This window comes from Sturnus vulgaris, chromosome 5 (assembly GCF_052056855.1).
Source record: "Sturnus vulgaris isolate bStuVul1 chromosome 5, bStuVul1.hap1, whole genome shotgun sequence".
Taxonomy (NCBI): domain Eukaryota; kingdom Metazoa; phylum Chordata; class Aves; order Passeriformes; family Sturnidae; genus Sturnus; species Sturnus vulgaris.
In genome coordinates, this window is record NC_142247.1 from 9,261,435 (window position 1) to 9,281,529 (window position 20,095).

The window sequence follows — 20,095 nt, forward strand, 5'->3', positions numbered from 1 at the left end:
CACCTCTTGTGATGTCTACTTGGCTTGTGCACCTTTGAAGGAAGATGTGGTCCTGGGGCAAATTCAGATGCTCCAATAATCCATTCATATTGCTGGTCCTTTAGCATGGCTTAGTTTTTCTGTGGTCTGAAGTTCTGTATCTTCATGAACAGAGGGGGTTTTTTGTTTTTTTTTTTTTTTTTGTTCCAAAGCATCATCTGTGTTTCCTGGTATATCAGATTGGCAATAATTTACTTAGGGAAAACATCGTGAGTTACAAAGTGGGATTGTGTCAAATTGCACTGGCCTTCTTCCATCTGGGATTTCACCAGCCTTTTGTTTGTGATCCTTGTTGGATCAAAGCTTCCCTTTGAAGTGGGAAGGACTGGAAAATGGCAAGAGGGAGGAGGATTCTATACAACTCTCAGTATCCTGGACATAAAGCACCTTGGTGGTGTCACTGAACCTGAAAATCACAGGAGTCCTGTCAACTTAAAGGGCAGCATCAAATTCCAGATCTCTGGAAGGCCAGGTACTGTCCCAGGGTTTCGGGTAGGCATCCTTATATGTTAAATTTGCCTATAAGATGATGAGTCTCCTTCCACTGGTCTGTTTTGCACCATGGCTAGAACTGATCCTAGCAGTGCTTAGAAAACAGCTATTGGGTGCTCTTTAGATCCTATTCCTGTTCTAAATACCATGGATAAATGACAGCCATTAACAGGAACAATGTACTGTGTTTTCTCTGAGCCTTTAAAAGTGTGTCGGTGCTCCACCTGCACCCCCTTCCTCCCCTATTGAGTCCCTCAACATTTGAACACTGAACTTTTGTGAGTCCTGCTACAATTTGTGCATCCTTCTTCCTTAAAAGCTATGGACTCCCACATTTCCAATCCAAAACAGTGGAGTCCTTAAGAAAATCCAAAAACATTGCTAAACTTAGAGGTAGAAATGCACAGGAGTCTAAATTTAGTCCAGCCAATAATATTGCTGTAAACAAAATTTATCCAGTAACTATCAGGATATCCCTTATCATAAGCTTTAGAGATCTCCTGAATTAGCTGTTTAAAAAACAAGCAAACCAACCACTGTGGTCCCTTCTAACCTGACCTATCCTGTGTTTCTGTGAGCTGGTTTTATTTGTAATTCAGCATAAAGCTCAGGATTTTGGGAGGAGGGTGGGTGAGTTAAGGTGAGTTGGGCTCGCCTGCCTGCCCCCCGTTGCACCTGCAAGCCCTGAGCCAGCTGACATTGTTTCAGTACAGAATGCTGAGACAGAATCAGAGGATGAGCAAACCCTGGCCTGAAGCCTTTGCATGTGTCTTGGTTTGAAAGACTGGTGTCTGCCAAGAAAGGCAGAAGCCTCTTTTTAAAATGGAGAATGTAAACCCCCTCCCTCCAAATCATTATAATTTTGAAATTAAGGGACTCTCAGGCAAAGATATAGGAATAGGAAGAACAGTTCTTTACTAGGAAAATTAAAATAGAAATAAGAGTATTACAAAGAACAAACCCAAAACACTGACAGAGTCAGAATACAACCTGACACCCTGTCAGTCAGGGAGTTGGTAGCAGTCCCATTAAATGGTGGCTGCATCCTCCTGGATGACAGATGTGGTTCTGTTGAAGCAGTGCTCCTGTAGAAGGTTCAGCTTTCCTCCAAAGGTCCAGTGATGATGTGAAAAGGTCTGTTTTTTCCTCTGGGATCCAGTGGAAAAAGGCTGCCTTGGTATTCCAAATCTCAGATTTTATCTAGGTAGGAAATGCTTGGCTCCTCCCCTTGGGTGGAGCATCTCCCAATGGGATGATGTAATTTTTATCAGTCATTCAGTGGGACTCAATGGCCCATTAACAGGAGATATCTTCTGGAGGAAGGATGGGTTGTGGAAAAAATAAAGATGACTGATCCACCTGGTTTTATCAGACGGCCCATTAACAGAGGATATCTCCCCAGAGATAAGGGTCACTGCCCCAGCTGGTTTCAGCAGATAGTGATGGAACACATACTTTGGTCACATCCTGCATTGCAGCCTAAGACAGCGTGTAATCCACCTGGCCAACAGCACTGACATCATCTGCTGGAGAAGGAACTGAGGAACTTCAGTGTAGAAACCTCAGAGCTCAGTATAGCTTTACTGGATTGGGTCTCCTGCCCCTTGATGGGGGCTAAGATCAAGCTCTTTGATGTATTTAATACCTTTTACATACACAGCAGAAATTATGTTTGGAGAGAGTCAGTTTTTGATATGTGAAATTGGCTTTTTCAGTGCTCAGTTCCATTTTAGTTCCTACACCGACCCTGTCCTCTTTCCCACATTCTCTGGCAAGATGAAGGAGCTCAGTGCCTGGCAGTGAGTGTTTTATTGTCTCCAGAGAAGGTGGGCTGAGGGAATGCTGGGGAGGGACTGGGAGATACCATGAAGTACAATGGGAATGCTTAAGGAATGTGCAAGTACTGCAGAGCTATGTGTGTGGTGGTGGGGCAGGAATTTCTGGGAGTTCCCACAAAAAATGCTGCAGTAACACAGAATGGGAGTGTTGGAAGAGACAGTGAAGTGAGGAAAGTAATTCCTGCAGATTGCAGACAGTGGAGGTGGGTTCTAAGGTCTTTTGGGACAGAAACCTTTATTTTTAAAATGAACTGAGCATGGTTTGTTCTAAAACAATCAAGATTCGTGCTACAAATTCCAGCAGAAGGAAGAATTTCAAAGCAAATGAGTTTAACTGGGAGGAAGACAAGTAGGATGAGAAGGTGTAACAAATATATAGAAGAGCTGCATGACAAATGTCTGCATCATCTATCTTTTTGCTTTAAATTCTGCCATTTCTGTGTTTTCTCTTGAACACTAGCATTATGAAAAAGAGAGTTTTGGTGTAAATTCTAGGGGTGGGTGGGTAATACGGTATTGAAAAGCTCCACAGGGAAATTTTGCCTTTATTGTTTGCATTACCATATTACCAAAAGGCCTTTGGGAATCAAAATAATATGTTTTTAGGCCCTATGTAGCAGAAGTTTCTCCACTATAAGCAATAACTCTATAAAGAAAAAGTGCAGTGGTAGGGAAGATAAGAACTGGAAGCAATACTAGAAAAATCTGTTATCCATATTAATATTGCATAGAAATCTTGGTAGGAGACAAAATTGGATTTTCGAGTATTTACTTCTGAAATAAAAAAATACTGTGCTGAATCTGTGGAGATAGCTTTAGAGAATTTAGCTTTCTGAGCTCTCATTTTTCTTTCATGCAAGAAATATGCTACTAGTGCAGTTCCTGGGCTCTGTAGACTAGGGAAACTTTCACACGTCACTGGAAGAAACTGGAATTGTGAGATATGCTGGTAAACACATTTAAAAAACAGGCTGAGAAAAGGTTAGTGGCTTACCATAGAGCTACTGGCATCTGTATAGGTCAGGTTCCAGTAGGATCCCTGGGCCATTGGTAAAGGCTCCTGAAGGGGATGGATTGCAGGTATTATAATCTTAGTTTCAGGACAGCTGTTATCTCTGTGGAGAGCCTGCCTTCATAATAAATGAGATTTGTATTTAAGCAGCCAAAATTACATGCTGTTCCATCATGATGTTCAGCCTTCTCCCTCCCCAGGCATCAGGGGATGCTGGATTTCTGAAGGACAGAACAGGAAAGGCTCCTGTAGGGAATGTGTAGCTCCAGAAGTTGTGGTGGCCTGGCTCGTGCCATGCACTGCATACTTGCAGGGACCACGGGATGTGCAGCTCCTAGAATGTGTTTTTTCACTTATAAGTAGCTTTTTTTTTCCCCTCCAAAAAAATCCATTTCAGCCATGTCTGAAACGAGTCTGAGAGATCTTGGTCACAGCAAAGCATAGGCATTGTTCCACCACAACTGAGCCTGCCTGCTGCTGGATTTGGGTTAAAATTCTAGTAGCCCAGAAATTATATTTATCCATTTTGTAGATTATATGGCTGTGCATTTGTCCCTGGAAAGAGAGGGAATTGTCTTTCCTGATTATTTAGTTGAACGCCCACAATTCTTTGACTCCTTTCTTTAGAAACAGGGCAGGACAGTTCCCGTAAATTTAAGCAGTTGTCATGTAAAAATCATGAGGCAGTACAGGCAAGGCTTGGTGGCCTGCAGTGAGTGGAATTTGATCACTGTTTATTGTATTGACATATTGGAAGAGGTTTTGTTGTCTAATGTGGTTGCTGATTGATGCTGGCAATAGTGTATGATTGCCTCTGAAGTTTTCCTGTCTCCACAAGATCTCAGAAGAGAAAATTATGGCAACAAATGTTAGAGAAGCTAAAGGGTTGGCTTCATGGAAAAAAAAGTACAAAATAAGGCTGGGGTGGAGTTAGATGGTGATGAGAACACCTTATGGACTCCAGTTTTCAGGAACTCCTGCACCTGTTTCTCTGACCAAAAATGCACAGTATGAAAGGGAACTGGGGAATCGATCAAAGCCTCTCTATTTAAACCCTTTCTGGACTTTGCTTCCTTATCTGCTTCCCTTGTGAAATCAGGGCTTTTACTTTATTAGGGATTATGCCTTGATTAAGCCATATCTGTGGAGAGATTTTTTTTTTTTTTCTCTTTCTTGACTAAAAGGTGCTCAAATCAGGAATCTCTCAAATCCAGGAACAGAGAGTCTGCTGCTAAGCTATTCCTGCTGTAATGTGTTCATAGGAGAAACTTGTCACCTTTCCCACTAGTGCTCAGGAGACATGATTTGCCTTGGAATAAGGACTCTGAAAAATTTAGAATGTGATATTATCTTTATTATCATTTTCTCTTCTGTTTGTATTTTTTTAAATGCTACATTAGTGTGTCTGTACTTCTATTTATAGAATATATACAGACTCTCTTATAGAAAACAACACCTGCTGCCTAGGGTTGACCCAAAATAACATATATTTTCTCTTTAAATACGGTCTTTACAACTTGAAACATTTTGTATTTGAACACCTAAATGTGTTGAGAATTGCTTCAGCAACTGTCACATGAGAGCATTTGAAAAAAAATTTTGAGGGGGAATTCGAGTTGTGAAAAAGTCAGTTTGAGGTTAGAAAATAAAGAAGCTTTTCACCCTACTTAACCTGTCAAAAATGCTTTGTATTTGGTTTGTGTCAGTTCCTATCCTCAGTAGTTGGCACCTTGTCCTTAGAGCATTCCCATGCATGGGACAGATCGTGAAATTGTACAGAAAGACAGCAAAAGGTTTTAAAATACTTTAAAAAACCTTTTAAAGAAGCTTTAATAAAAATATAGGATGGACAGTAGTGACTGGGTGCAGGCTTGTTCAGCCAAATACACTGATCAGTGAGGGGTTACATTTGAGTGACCTTTCTTTATATCCTTTTATGTCCTATTTTTTCCTTCTCTCTTGTTTTGCCCTGACCCACGAAATATTCCTTAAGTTCAGTCCCTCGGGCCCACCTCAAATATCCTCAGCTGCCCTGCTCCTCTTGTTTCCTCCTTCTTATCAGTTACAAATTCCTCTCCAAAGCTGTGCCTGATGGTCCTTGGTGATCCCATCAATGAGTGGCTAAAGACTTTTCTTCTTTCCCAGTGCCTCACTCACTCTCCTGTGCACCTGGCTTGTGCCTATGCATGTTCTTGTTTACGAATTCCTCCTTCATTTAATATTCCCTTGGGAGTGAAAGGGTTCTTGAGTGGATAAAGAAGCAGAGGCCCTCACCTTTCATATGCTCTTAGAGTGGTGGCTTCTGCCTTTTACTGGAGGTTCAGCTCTGGATGTAGCCCTTGAGTGCTCCAGGAGCTGAACAGGGAGGCAGAACTTGTGTTTCTACCACTTCCCCTTCATCACAGATGATTAAATGTGTGTTTAATACGGCACTCACAGCCCTGCAAGTATGGGCAGTACTTCAGTGTGTTGTTTGCTTGGCTGTCCCAAAACCTGTTGTCATCCCTGAAATAGAATTAATTTCTGAAGCAATGCTCTGGGCAATGATTCTGGTGCTGTTGCCTTAAAAAAACAGCAGCCAAAATCTAATTGTGATAGGAACAAACTTTCAAAAGAGAGTTCAACAGCACCAGAAACTCGCCTGTTTTATAGAGTCACAATTTCACCTGGAGAGAGAGAATCAAGTCCTTGTTTCTTTCTCTATTTACACATTATTGTTTTCATGAGGAAATGGCTGGAGATGGCCCAGCGTGATCCTGTTGAGAACAGGGGTGCAAAGATATTTTCTCATCAGCACAAACAGAGCCTTAGACTGGCTCTGAATGGGAGAACACTCCTGAGATTGTCTTTCTCTTCCACACAGATACTAAACCTGAGTTAGAACCACCAGAGCAGGTTCAGAGATTAAAATCTGCCCTTTGCCACCATGTGCCTGTTAGGGGCAGAAGGCAGCATGTTCTCCCTGTGGGAAGGGAGACAGAAATGTGTTGCCAAGCTGTAACAGAAGAAGAGCTGTAATGAGCCTAAAAGAAGTTGGGAGAGTATTAACTTACACAAGTGACCAGAATCTGTAACTGATACGGAACAAAACAGCATCTGTGTCCTCTCCTTGCTTCAGGGCCAGCAAATCTCTTCACTCTCATAGCAACAGCCACACTGAATAGACCTGCAGGAGCTTTCATCACCTCTACCAATATGTGACCCTTGTCCTGCTGCTCTTGTTAGCAAGGACTCTATTTTCCATCACCTCTCTTCAGGCAGGTTGGACTGCCCTTCATTCTTTTGATGAACTGATCACACCCTTGGATGACAGGCCAGAGAGAGGAGAAAAAATCCGGGTATCTAAATATCATCCTGTGAGCAGGATAAACACATACAAGAGTCAGGAAACTGAATTTGACTTTATAAATGTCTCTGTTTGGCAGGAAGGGGGAGGATTTGACAGCCAGCTTTCAAAACCACATTGCACAAGGGGGTCAGAAGGGGTCAGTCTTCTTTGCCTTCTTTCCCTTCCCTTTCCCTTCCTTTCTGCAGGCTGGGAGAGAAAACAATATATGCTCTGCCTGTGGCTTGTCTTGTTCATTTGGAAGGCTGTAACTCCCTGTGCTTCTCCTGCACCACAACTTCTCTGCCTTGCAGGAGCTGGGCTGGGAGTGTAATTTGTTGTAAATAGCCTCTCCATTTTTCCTGCAGCCTCCCTTCAGGCACTGAAAGGCCACAGTTAGGTTCTTTAGTCTAACCCTTTCAGGGTTAGATCAGAGCTCTTTACCTTGGACTGGAAGCATCAGGGTCTGTCTTAGTCAAATCCACTGTTCCTGTATAATCTCTGTGTCTAATAATTGTTCCTGTTCTTATCCCAGATTGTGGGAACAGGACTTTACTGCTGCTGCTCTGGGTCTCTAGATAGGCAACTCTTGTACAGAGTAAAGGAAAGATGTATTTCTGAAAGTCCAGTGGCTCTGTTGCCCTTTGAATCTTTAAAGGCATCGATTCCATCAGTAGGATTGGTCTTCAAAAGTTTTTCAAGCTCCCAAGAGCATAACATCTGGCACAAGACAAAATGGTTTAAATTTCAAACTGTCCAAATGCTGTATGAAGACTCCAAATGAAGACTCTCTCAATTGCTTAAAGATTGCTTGGAGCCAGTTGGTTGGAAATTAGGTGCCTTTGAGAATCTGGAAGTACCTTGACCTTATTTAAGACCCTGTATTCTGAACTGACACTTGCATGTAAAGCCATTTTGATCTTCAGTAGATGGAATTCAAATAGAAAATAACAAAGCAAGGTGCCACATGACTTAGTAAAAGTAAGGATGCCTTTAAAGACAATTTATTTCTTGTTCATTTTCCTATAACTGATAAAAAAAAATAATGTTTTACCAGTTCAGCTACTGTTTTTTCTTTTGGTGTATTACTGTCCAATCAGAAATACTTTGAAGAAGAAACAGTTTGCCTGGGAAAAATGTTTCATTTTCAGGAGGAGTGGGACAAAGAATTGCTCTGCTTTTGAAACCTTTCCCTTTTGTTATTGAAGGGTGTATTTATATGCTAAATCTTTCTTAAATTATTAGATGCTTATATATAGGGTTTTTTATATGGACATACCTATGTCTTGCACCACATTTGGGGGTAGTAATTGAAAGAAATTAGTTTTATTCCAAGGTAGAGAATCAAATCTGCATTGTCTGACTTTTATTAGCATATTTTCAATGATAAGTCTTTATGCCTTTGTCTCACTGTGTAGAGCAGCCTTGTCATGTAATTTTTGTCTTGCTTTAGAGAACCAGAGCTTGCTGGTGCTTCACTTGTACCCTGAGAGCTCTGGAAATCTTTTCCTCCCTTCCAGCTCAAGGTTGCTCCAAGTGTGTTGCTGATTTTATTTTGTTCTGTTCAAAGAAATCAAAGGGAAAACTTTGCAAAGGTTTCTCGGTGACTTTCATCAAAAGTTTGTGCCCTGTTGTGCTCTGAGTGGGTAGATTCAAGTTTTTTCCTTTATAAAGTGAACCAAATCACACCTGGCTGAGGTTATTCCACAAAGCTCAACCAGAGTGTTGGTTGTATGGAATATTCCCTCCAACAAGTGAAATGCTCTTATGGAGCTCTGGAAGGTGATCATGCCCAAACCTGGAGGGTTCAAACTTAATTTGAAATTGCTGGATAGGATTTGTGTGATGCCATCCCTTCCTGGGGACGAGGAGGAGACAAAGCAGCTGTACTTGCACAATGGTTCTGCAAGGAGGATAATCTTTCTGGTTGATACATTCCAAGACTACTGGTTTGGATTTACTTCCAGAGTACCAGTAAACAAGACTGTCTCTTCTGATTTCCACCCTTATTTTGAGCAATTTTTTCCTTATCAAAATTAGATACAATCAGGTAGAGTCTCTGGGGTGGAGAAGGAAAACAGATTTGTGAGGCATCGTCATCATCTACCGTGCTTTGTCATGCCAGCAGGGAAGTAGGAAGAAGGAGTGATAAGAAATTTATGTCTTGTATTTTATTACTCATCCGAAGTCTTCAATTACTAGTGCTATGCTAATGAAGTCTTTTTGGATTGTCTGACAGATCTTATGATAAACTCCTTAACAAGACAATAAAACTGGGAGGATGTCAATTGGGTAATTAGCTGATAATCAATATCCAGCAGCTGTGACGAGATGGCAGGCAGATACCAGGCCCTGCTTGAGGCTCTGGGTACTTTGTTGGTTCAAGTTTCAGGGAAGATGCTGCCAAAACAATCATAATTGCATTGTGTGACAAGAATTAGGATAAAGGAATAGCAGCCTAATAGTGACATTAATTTAAACTGAATGTGTAGAAATCTTTTCTCCTACACAAATCGTTTTGAAGTGGTTGGTCCTGGCAATTTGAGGTTTTTCTTGACATGGGTATTAGACAGGGAAGATATGAAATGCCCTGAGTAGAACCTTAAATTCCTAAGCCTGCAAAGAGCCAGGGATATCAGCCCATGTTACATTAACCATTTAATTAAAATTTCATGGATGCAAAGCTGATTGGACCACTCCTTTACAGTCTGAGGCAACTGGAACAGGATTTATGCCATTTATGTGTAGACATCAACAGTAAAGATTTAGACATAATTCTGAGCAAGATATCTCAACTCCCATGATATGCAGAAACAAGGAGCAAGAGGTGTCTGGTGTAGGGAGCTGTCCACATTCTGATGGAGCTGTGGTTCACTCTGAGAGTCTCTGGTTCTGTTCATTACCCCTGGAAGCTAGGACAGCCACATCAAATGCCTGAAGTTCAGAGAGATGAACCTCACTGTGATTAATCACACCACAGATACCAGTGAGAATAAGAACTTGCTTGGAGGGAGTCTGTGTGGCAGATCCACTGGCACAATGAGGTTTTGTTTAATAATACAAAGCTGGAACTTTGCATTGTAAAATTCAGCTTATTCCCAATATAACTTGGAGATAGAAAAGGGAAAGCACAATTTGGTCATAGAATGGACATTTAAGATCATCTCATTCCAGACCCTCTGCCATGGGCAGGGACACCTTCCACTAGCCCAGGTTGCTCAGAGCCCCATCTAGCCTGGAACACTGCCAGGGATGGGGCAGCCACAGCTTCTCTGGGAAACCTGTGCCAGGGCCTCAGCACCCTCCCAGGGAACAATTTCTTCCTGATATCCAATCTAAACCTGCTCTTTGTCAGTGGGAAGCCATTCCCTTTCATTCTGTCACTCCAGGCCTGTGTAAAAAGTCCCTCTCCATCCTTGTTGTAGGCCATCTGTTACCTTTCACTGCCAATCCATGAAGATCCCAATATGATTTCTCTATATGACTTTCTATTGTGCCCCATTGCCCTGGGTTGGTGCGAAACACATAGTATCATGAAAAGGATATTTCCTGTGAAAATTAAGACTGAGCCCTGTTCCTGATTTAACCACCTAAAAATGCAGTGAGTTTTTTTTTTGTTTTGTTTTTGGTGGTTATTTTTTGGTTTGGTTTGGGTTTTTGTTGTTGTTGTTGTTGTTTTTTTTGTTTTTTTTTTTTTTTTTTTTACAAAATTTCTGAATGTCATAGAATTTCCTCCCATCCTAGTTGGAATTTCAGGGGGGTTCGGGACTTATGTGAGGTAAAGAAGCAGGCTGGAGGAGGAACAGGGTGGGCAGGCTGTGCTGGAAGCATTTCCCTCTCATGTAGCAGAGGGGGACATTAAAAATTCCTCCTGCAAGTTTCTGCCTTGAGGTTGCTAAAACCTCTCCTGAGGGCTGTGCTGTGCTGCAAAGCACCTCAGCAACTCCTTCCCTACACTTTGTGTCAAGCCTGGCTTGTACTGGCCAACTCAAACCAGAAAAGGATGACCACTGCTTTCACAGCACCTCCCAGAGGCTGAGAGACCCTGGCTTGAGATTCAGCTCCAAAATAGGAAATAAGGGTTGGAGAAAATAAAGAAAAAAACTAAAATAAAATAGCAACCCGTCAGAAGCAGTTGCCACAGCTTCTTGCATATTAAAGCAGGTTAGTGTTCCAGGATTGTACTGCTGGGAGAGTTTGACAGGTTTACACTGAAAGACACCACTTAGAAGTGTTAACTTCTTTTAGCTTAGCCTTATGGAGCCTTTTCACTGCAGACTATAATGCTGGCTACAGCCTTCATCATTCATTCTTAAAATGTGAGGTTAATGTGTAGCTACATTGGATATTAAGGGAAACAGATGGAGCAAGGAACACAGTGAATCACAGGGAATCTGTTCAAGAATTTTTCTCACTAAGAGATTTTTTCCTTACTGAGCCTGCCTTAAGTATTAGAGCAAGCTCAAATCATCATCTAAATGCCAGTTCCACTGCTCCCTGGTTGGGATTCGAAGCTTCCAGCTAAATGTTGCCTTTGTCTGTTTGGGTTGGGACCCACCAAGGAGAAGCAGCAAATTCTTTCTCATTGACTTTAAGCTGGATCTTTGTTTCTAGTCTCTCCTGAAAGTCCCAGCCTTTGATTTCCCTGATGACCTGCAGTATTGTGCTTTGTAAACCTCACATGCAGACCTGCTTATGTCAGCCATAAGAAGGCACTCCTAATTCCTAACAGAAGCCATACCTCATATTTAAATTTACTGTAATTCCAGACTACCCATCAGCCTTCTGGCCAACTGCCCCAGGACAGGGCATGGCTCTGTGGTTACATAAACAGGGTTGTTGGAAGCACCAAGGGAGGTCAAACTGGCACGATTCCCACAGTCAGAAAGCCCAGGCAGGATTTCCATTGCTCTTCAATCAGATAGGATGGAGGAAGAATGTCTATGATGATCTCAGCTGGGAGCTGATAACCTTCCAGAGCTGGATAAATAATAAATGGCTGCAGTGATGGTTGTCTCTGAAATGTGCTAATAGTTTTGGTAGAATGTGCTGCATGGCATGGGTACATGTCTGTGCCCTCCAGGTGATCTAGAGTTTGTCACTGGTGTGTAAGGGAACAGAAAATGAGGGCCTGTTGGGAATCCAGTGCTTATTCTCTAGAGGACCTGATCAAGGGAAGCATCACCACCTCCTGATATTTTCAAACTGGATGGCTTTCAGGAAGTAGAAGCTTTAGCTCAATATCTCTCATTGTATTTAATGAAGAAGGGAATGGATGAAATTGGAGTCTGTGGAACACAAGGGGATGGCACCAAGAGATCAAATGGCTCCTTTGTGCTTACATCTTTCCGAAAATCTTTTGCCTGTGCTTTCTGTTAATAGTTGGGAGCAAAAAATTTCTAATCAACTTCTGAACTGGTGAAAAATAGAAAAATGATAATTTTTTCCCCCTATCATTGGCCATTCTGAGAAAAACATTTTGGCTTGATTTGTTGTCAGCTGGTTTTCAAGTCTTTTGTTTTGTTTTGTTTCTTTTTTTTTTTCCCTCATGGCTTGTACTGCAGTAATCTGTACCCTTGGAACCAGATGATCAGACTTAGTCTCTGCCCTTACTGAACTAATCCTCTTGGCTATGATGTGTAGCAAAGTGGCAACTCTGAAAGATTTTTGGTGTCTTCTGCCCTCACCCACTGGGTGGGAAGTGGTGAGGAGCTGTGCTGTTTTGCATGGAGTGAGAGCAGAATATTCCCTGCTGTTCCCTCTGCAGGAGGGAAGGACTCTGCACCACCCCTTCAGCTGGAACACCCTGCTCCTCTTGGCTTGCCTCCACATAGGCTGGGGATGGGGGAGAGGGAATACGTCAGTCTTCCCATCCATCTTCAATTCCACCTACTTTGTCTTTGGAGCGCGAGGTACGCTCTAACAATTTTAGGCCAGGAGATAAAAATCAAAGGCCTTTTTTCTTCCTCTGTAGCAAGGAAAGAAAACTCAACTTCTATTAAGAGGGGACAGAAATCTGTGTTGGTGTCAAGGCTCCCATTTAGCTGAGACAGGTTGTTTGTTCTTCCAAAAGGCTCCATCTAGGCTGACACTTGGTGTCTCCTGAGGCAGGAAAAGGCAGAGTTAACACATTGGCAAAGTCAGAGCTGGAATCCTGCTCCTGTTCTGTATAAGGCCATAGGTTTGCAGTGTCAGGGGTCAGGAACAGACTGGGGGAGGTGCAGGCAACCTCTTGCCCATATTTTCAAGGGGATGGAATCCTGTCTGTTTTCTGTGCTGAGGTGGTGGCTCAGTGGCAGCTCCTGGGCTGGGCAGCCAATCCCTCTTGTGGTCCTGCAGCAGGCTCTGTCTGTCTCTGCTTCTGTGGGGTCTTGGTTCTTGCAGTCATAAAATCACAGAATCCACTAAGCTGGAAGGGACCCACAAGGATCATCCAGTCCAGCTCCTGCACAGACACCCCAACAATCCCACCCTGTGCATCCCTGGGAGCGTTGTCCAAACATTCCTGGAGCTCTGGAAGCCTTGGGGCTGTAACCATTCCCTGGGGAGCCTGTTCAGTGCCCTACACCCTCTGGGGGAAGAACCTTTCCCTGATATCCACCCTCACCCTTCTCTGACCCAGCTCCAGCCGTTCCCTGGGTCCTGTCCCTGGTCACACAGAGCAGAGATCAGAGCTGCCCCTCCTCCTCCCCTTGTGATGAAGCTGCAGAACTGCTGTGAGCTCTGGCTCCAGCTCCTCGTGTGTCTTTCCCTCCAGGCCCTTCACTGTAGCCCTCAGCATCTTCCATAGCCTGACTGGATCTTTCAAAAGGAGTTGGTACTTACACACGCCTGCTGCTTTATGTTGCACTGTTTGAGATCTGAAGTGTGCCAAGTAAACAGCAAAAAAGAAAAAAAAATGCCTTGTCCTCTCCCTCTTCTTGCTCCTTGTAGAATAGGAGCAAGAATTCCTTGTAGAATAGGTGGTGGTGTCATCCAGTGAGGCAGAGAGTGGGGCTTTTCTTCCCTTTTCTGTGTGTGGGTTCTGTGTGATGGTGTTCCTGGATCACTTGACACATCTCTGCCACCTTTGAGACCTTCCCTTAGGATTCACTCCCCAGCAACACCGTCTGGGTGCTGGCAGGAAGCAGTGCAATACCAAACCTGGACAGGTGGCCAAAACCTTTCCAGACCAGAGGAGGCAGGGCCCCTGCTCCTGACTTACCCTGCTTGGATTTCTGTGGCTTGAGTGGAGGCGTCCCTCACCTGTGAAGTGCTGGGAGAGCCAGGGTGAGCATTTGTCCCCTTCCCTGGCAGGTGGGTGTTGTGTGGCTGTGGCTTTGGTCCCTTGTGTCACCGTAGTAACAGCAAGGCAGCGTTCCCTGGCAACTGTCAGGGTTGCTAAGAGAAAAGTCAGCAGCTTTGGTAGATGTGACATCTTTGACATCCTCCACTCACATTGCATTGGGATGGGGTTGATGGAGAGGTGACCTGGTGGCCAAGTCTCATCTCCTTTGACCCAGCTGAATGCTGGTTTTCAGCAATCATTACAGTGCCTGTAAGGCAATGGAACAGCCTTTCTGGGAGATGGAGAACATGGATCATGTTGTAGGCAATCCTTGCCCCATGCAGCAACTACAAGTGATATTTCCTGCCCTCTGCTAAGAGACGGAATGAGTTCTGGAATAAAAATTATTCTCTAGGTACTGAGTGTTATCACTGGTCTTTGATGCTCTGGCTCCCCACTCCATTTCAGAAGTGGCTTCACTGAGAAAGAACCTTTCCTCAAGCTGTCTGCTTTGCCAGTGCTTCATTCTTTAGAGTTTGCTTCCCAAACCCACCTGTCCATGGGGTAAAAGCTGAGCTTGGAGTGGGGCCTGTGTGGGTGGGGGAAGGAGCAGCAGGTTCCCTGAGGTATTACTCCAGCTTAACTGGGTGGAATTCAGTGCACTTGTACCAAGACAAAGCTAAAAGCAACACAGTGATGAATTGATAAATCCTATTTGCTCGCATCTGCCCACTCGGAGCCAGAGCTGGGGACATCACTCGCTGCTGCTGCGTGCCAGAGCATGTGCAGAGGGAGTTGTTGTGCTCTGCAGTGTTGGGGAGACAGATGGTGGAGCCCACCCATTCTCCACAGAGAGGAGGATTTCTGCAGTGCCATGGTGCTGGCAGACAATGCAATAGCAATGTTCTTACATTTCACAGAACTGACTGGTCTCAGAAGTGATATTTTATCGATGTTCTCTTCTGGAACCTTTTTTTTTGTTGTTGTTCCACAGCTGCCTGCACAGCTTTTGGCACAGCACTGATGGAGAATGGGTACTGCTCTGCCTGGATCAGCTCTGCCATTTAGGGTGAGAGTTGGGGCTGTAGGGAAGAAATTATGTCAGCTGCTGGAGTACTTTTAGGAGAGGAGAACCAGTGAAGTGATGTTCTTATCCCTTCTAAAATTCCTCAAGCAAGCGCTCTGTCTTAGCACAGTATGGCAGGGCTTCTGTTGGTTGGGAGCTGGGGCAGATCAGATTAATGGAGATCTCTTCTCTAAATGGAAAAAAAAATTAATTTAGCTGTACAAGTGGGACTTGTGACAAAAGAATGAAGCCCAGTATGATTTTGCAGAGGCCATCAGAAATCCTGGGGACATTCAGAAATGCTCAGTTTGCCACCAATTTCCTGCAGTTGATAGCACATTTGCATTAACCTTGGTGACAGTGCCAGCCTGGCAAATGAAAAGGACATGCATCACCAAGAGGAGAATTAAATTTGCAAGGAATGCCTTGTATTTCATTTTCTTTTACTGCCATTTTTATCTGTCCCAGCTAATCCTTGTGTCCCTAGAAAGCCTGCCCTAGTGTTCCACTTCCTGCAGAAGGAATGGTGTCTGTTCTCACAGCAGGGTGGTTTCCTCCAGCTCTTTTGTCAAAGGCTGTCATGGACCCCCCGAGTCTCCTTCTCAGAGCAGGGAATCAGCCCTGACCTGACTGGTGCCTGTAAGAGCAGCATTGCTCAAGTGGAAGCTGTTCCCAGTTTAGCAGATTCCAACACAGATTCCTCTGTGTTGGGATAAGGGGGAGAAGTAATCTCTTCTCTTGCTGTCACTTAAGAGATTTTCATCCCTCTCTCTTACGTAAGCCTGAAAGCATCATAGGCACAAGAGGTGTGGGTTATAGGTGTGTGAAATGGCTTCAGCTACACAGATATGCCTTTCGGCCTGGTTTGATTTAGAAGAGATGTGGGATTAAAGAATCTATCCTCTTTAAAAAAAAAAAAAAAACAAAAAAAACAAACAAAAAAAAAAAAAAAACAAAAAAAAACAAAAAAAAACACCCAGGCTTGATGTAACTACCAGTGCAATGGTGACACTGTCGGTGCATCCAGATGTGATTAGCGTTTTCTTCTCCTCCCTTCATTTTTGGTTGTATAAAACTTCACTGCAGCTCATTGTGTGCTGATTATTTTATAGTGAGTGGCTCTGCTCAGAAGTTGGTACCTGAAATATCCTAGAAGGTGAAATTGTTTCTTAAAAACCAAGGAGACTCATCTCTAAAGAATTGCTCCAGCAGTCTGAGCAACCTAGAGCTGTTCAGAGTTGCAGAGGCTTAGTGTTCCTGAGTTGTGGGGAAAAGAAATGATTGGACACCAGACCTGAGTCCTTGGCTTCTGGAGCTGGGCCAAGTCCACTTCCTATAATTAAACCGCAGTCGTCAGGGGCATGACGACATCAGGACATGACCAGGTGATCCAACAACCTCTCCTGTCCTCCCCCAGAGATGAGAAGGAAGAGGAGGCAGAGCGAGTGGGGAATTTCAAATGGGGGCTGTGACAGAGCCTGGGCTCCTCTCCCCTCTCTGCGTGCCGGACTCTGTGCGGTGCCGGTGCTGCGGTGCCCGTTCCTGCTCCTGTTGCTGTTCCTGCCGGCAGGAATGCGCAGTCCCGCGGAGCTGCGCTCCCGCTCCGCACAGCGCACTGCAGCCAAGGCTCCGTGACTTTGCAGATGCTGCTGCTGCTGCGCATGGACTGACCCGAGCCGAGCTGAGCCGAGCCACGATCAGTGCCAGCCCTGGAGAGCTCTGCCTGCAGCAACGAGACAGTGGAGCTCAAAGTGGAGCTCCTCAAAACGGATTTCCTTTACAAAAGGCTCGGGATTGATGCAGCTGGCAGTGTGAGGATGCATTTGTGTTGCAAAGGCAGTGGGAATGTTCTTTTCTTCTCGGTGGAGACAGAGGAGCTTGGGAACCATGAGGAAAATGTTCCCAAGAGTTGGGTGGGAGATATTTTGTAACAGCAGCTCCATCTCTCCCAAACAGGTCTAAGCCAGGGAAACCTGAGCACAGCAAAGCCTTTTTTTTTTTTTTTTTTTTTTTTTTTTTTGGCGGTATCCAGCAGCATCTCCTCTCTGGGGAAGTCTAGGTCTAGTTCTGTGCACACAAAATGTCAGGGCTTCATCTGTGTCCCTCCCTCCCTCCCACCAGCTGAGAAGCCAGCAAGTACCTTTGTAATGAAGGATTAACTGTGCAATCAGATCTGTGCTGCTTGTGCCATCCCCACATCCAAGCACATAGGAAAACATGCTCACAGAATAAATCCAGGTCAGGTTTCAGGCTGCTGGCTTAGCTGTGGCCTGACTTCTTGAAGCTAGAGTTTTGACTTGCTTAGCAACAGTAAAGCTGTGCTACAGGTGCAAAAAGCAGGTTTTGCTCCTGACCTGCCATCTGAAGGACACAGCTCCTGAGCTGGCTGGCACCCTTTGTTTCTCAGTTATGATCCACAGAGAATCATCATGGAATCCTGGAATGGCCTGGGATGGAAGAGATCTTAAAGATCATCTCATTCCACCCCCTGCCCTGAGCAGGGACACCTTCCACTATCCCAGGTTGCTCAGAGCCCCATCCAGCCTGGCCTTGGACACTGCCAGGGATGGGGCAGCCACAGCTTCTCTGGGCAGCCTGTGCCAGGGCCTCACCACCCTCACAGGGAACAATTTCTTCCCAATATCCAATCTAAACCTACACTCTTCCAGTCTGAAGCCACATGCAGCCTCCAGCAAAAGCCCTCTGGCATTTCACCCCCTTAGCAAGGCTGGGGATGTGGTAGTGGTGAGGGGTAGAAGAAAAACTAGGGAGGGAGAGCAGCTTGTTTTGAATCCGTGTTCTTGGATGCCAGCCCTAGACCAAACCTAAGGAAAGGGACATAGTGGAAATAGGAATGGAAATGAACTCTGGGCCTTTTCTGTTTAAAACACGTCTCCCTAGCACTAATCGTGTAAGGACTTGGAGTTCCCTCATCCCAAAAACCAGCATTTCCAAGCCAGGCAGTGCTGAATATGTCCTTGCTTTGCTTGCCACAGGCATGGAGAAAAGAGCCTGAGAAAAACAGTAGCTCCTGCTGCCAGCTCTGCAAGGCAGCAGACTTTTCAGATGTCAGGCACATCTGAAACATCAAAGGGGCTTCTCCTGAACTAGCTGACCTTTTATTACCCATATCCTTCCACTAATACCCAGCAGATTATCTTTGCCTTATTTTTGCTGCTGTGTCCCTGACCTGTGGCAAACCCCATGCTTTGAACGTGCTTCATGATGGCAGGGAGGTGGCATTTGCAGTGACTGCTCTGCTTCAGGTGGCTCCTCTGTGAATTTTCTTTTGGATGTGTGTGACTGGAAGTGCCTCCAAGCGTGTGTCACCACCCCCACACCTCCATCTGATCCTGAGCTATAGGTGAGCACCAGCTCAGCAGACACTGAGAGGGTGTTTAGCCCCAGGGGAACCATGGATTGCTGTGAGCACAAGCTGGCTGTGCTTACACACAGGATAAAATGCACCCTCAGACTACCAAGGACAATAATTTCCAGTGGCTTTCTCTCTCCTTTCAGCAGTCTTGCTGAAATCCAGGGACGTGCTGGTGGAAACAGGTGCGGAAAAGGGGTTTTTGGGGGGAAGATGTTGCTGCTAGCTTCTGGATATAACCATGATCATGGGAAGAGGCAGTGAAGGAAAGCCAGCACAGAAGAGAGAGACCCTGTGCCTCCAAGCACTGCTCTGCTGTGTGTCACATATCAGCCTCTGACCCCACCACATGGCTCCTGTGGAGATGCACGATGCTGCCACACACAGATTGCCTCTGTCTCTGCTCTCTGCAGCTTTCTCCTTCCTGGGGCTGCTGCTCTGGTCCTGGACTTTCTCCAAGCAATGCCTCCCACCGGCTTCGTGCTGTTCTCAGTGGTTCCTCTCTCGTGTTAGAATCTGCTGGAATAACTTGTACTGCACGAGCAGTTCTTGAAATGTGCATCGAGTTTATCCTTAAGGCAGAGGACAGGCACTAGCAGGGACCATGAGAACCACCAGATTAACACCAGTCCCTGTAGGGAACAAAGGGCACAAACTGGGCAATGTGTTGCTTAGGCCATTAGGGAAACCCTGGTTTCTAGGGAAAGAGGAGAGTGAAAAATGTGTCTGTGTGAGCCTTGGCCTGCTGGACCAAACAGTGACCAAGCTCCAGTTTTCCAGAGCCAGGACCCTGGAGAACTGCTGCATTCACTAGCTATCATGTCATGGTGTGGAAACCAGTGGCTTGAGGTTGTGCCTGCAAAATTACGTGTCTGGTTCTCTCCCACTGTCCTTTTGCAGCCCTCCACATCCACACAACTTGCAGTCTTCCAGCACCTGAAGGGAACCCACAGGAAAGATGAAGAGACTCTTGATAAGGGCCTGGAGTGACAGGACAAGGGGGAAGGTTTCACATTGACAGAGAGGAGTTTTAGATTGGATATTAAGAGTGAGTTTTCCTAGCTAAAAGTTAGTTTTTTAATGCTGGACTAAAACCTTGAAAAATGAGGTGGAACACTTCTACAGCATCTTTGTTCCAGGAAGGATGGTCAGGTGCTCTGTAGACAGCAAATCCATGATGATTTTTATTCATATATATGATTATTTTTATATTAGAAACACAGAAAATAATGGATTATAGTTACCTCACTTTTGCCATCTCAAAAAGAATCTGGGAGCTGCTGGATGAGACAGAAGTATCAGGCAAAGCTGTACTTGTAGGCATGAACTGCATGAAAATTAGCCTGTTAAATTGGCCTAGTCCATTAAATATTATTGAAACAAAATTGGAACAATCCAGTTGGGTCATGCAGTGTGATGTATGATTTATGAGGGTGAAACCAACTCAACATCATCTTAATGACATACTATTAAATACACATTACTAAATTTGATACGTCCAGGAGCACACTGCCTGAGGGCCAGCATTCCCAGATAATTCAGTGGTTTCCATTCTATTTCAAACATACTTCATAGCTATAGATAAAGAGCAGAAACACTGTTTTGGAAGGTTTCTCTGCTGGCTACAGATAAAGTTAAAATTGAACAGTCATAGCTAATATAATGTCATCTCACAGAATCTCA